Source organism: Bombus pyrosoma, linkage group LG8 (assembly GCF_014825855.1).
Source record: "Bombus pyrosoma isolate SC7728 linkage group LG8, ASM1482585v1, whole genome shotgun sequence".
NCBI classification, from domain to species: domain Eukaryota; kingdom Metazoa; phylum Arthropoda; class Insecta; order Hymenoptera; family Apidae; genus Bombus; species Bombus pyrosoma.
Genome location: NC_057777.1, coordinates 9142526 through 9143667, shown reverse-complemented (window position 1 = coordinate 9143667; position 1142 = coordinate 9142526).

The following is a 1142-nucleotide window of genomic DNA, read 5'->3' as shown; positions in this document are numbered from 1 at the left end:
ATAATTGCACTGGAATTAACAGGGTAGAATGTTGACATGGGGCAAACCGAACGATGTGCCTTGTATAAAGAATCAAATGTGGAGTAAAACGCGCTCCGAATTGTCTTCGTAACCCCAATTGCAGCAGAGATACGTTCAAATAGATTTACTTGGCCTTGAAAATTTAAAAACTATAATTGCATTGGATTTGACAGGCAAGAGCGTTAACATAGGGTAAACCGAACGATGTGCCTTGTATAAAGAATCAAATGTGGAGTAAAACGCGCTCCGAATTGTCTTCGTAACCCCAATTGCAGCGGAGATACGTTCTGTTAGATTTATTTGGCCTTTAAAATTTTAAAACTACAATTGCACTGGATTTGTTAGGCAAGAGAGTGAACATAGGGCAAACCGAACGATGTGCCCAGTATAAAGAATCAAATGTGGAGTATAACGCGCATCGAAATGTCATCGTAACCCCAATAGCAGCGGAGATACGTTCAATTAGATTTATTTGGCCTTGAAAATTTTAAAACTATAATTGCACTGGAATTAACAGGGTAGAATGTTGACATGGGGCAAACCGAACGATGTGCTCTGTATAAAGAATGAAATGCGGAGTATAACGCGCTCCGAATTGTCTTCGTAACCCCAATACCAGCGGAGATAGGTTCATATAGACTTACTTGGCCTTGAAAATTTAGGAACTATAATTGTATTGGATTTGACAGGCAAGAGAATTAACATAGGGCAAACCGCACGATGTGCCCTGTACAAAGAACGAAATGTGGAGTATAACGCGCTCCGAATTGTCTTCGTAACCCCAATACCAGCGGAGATAGGTTCATATAGACTTACTTGGCCTTGAAAATTTAAGAACTATAATTGTATTGGATTTAACAGGCAAGAGGGTTAACATAGTGCAAACCGAACGATGTGCCCTGTACAAAGAACGAAATGTGGTGTATAACGCGCTCCGAATTGTCTTCGTAACCACAATAGCAGCGGAGATACGTTCAAATAGATTTACTTGACCTTGAAAATTTTAAAACTATAATTGCACTGGATTTGACAGGCAAGAGGGTTAACATAGGGCAAACCGAACGATGTGCCCAGTATAAAGAATCAAATGTGGAGTATAACGCGCATCGAAATGTCATCGT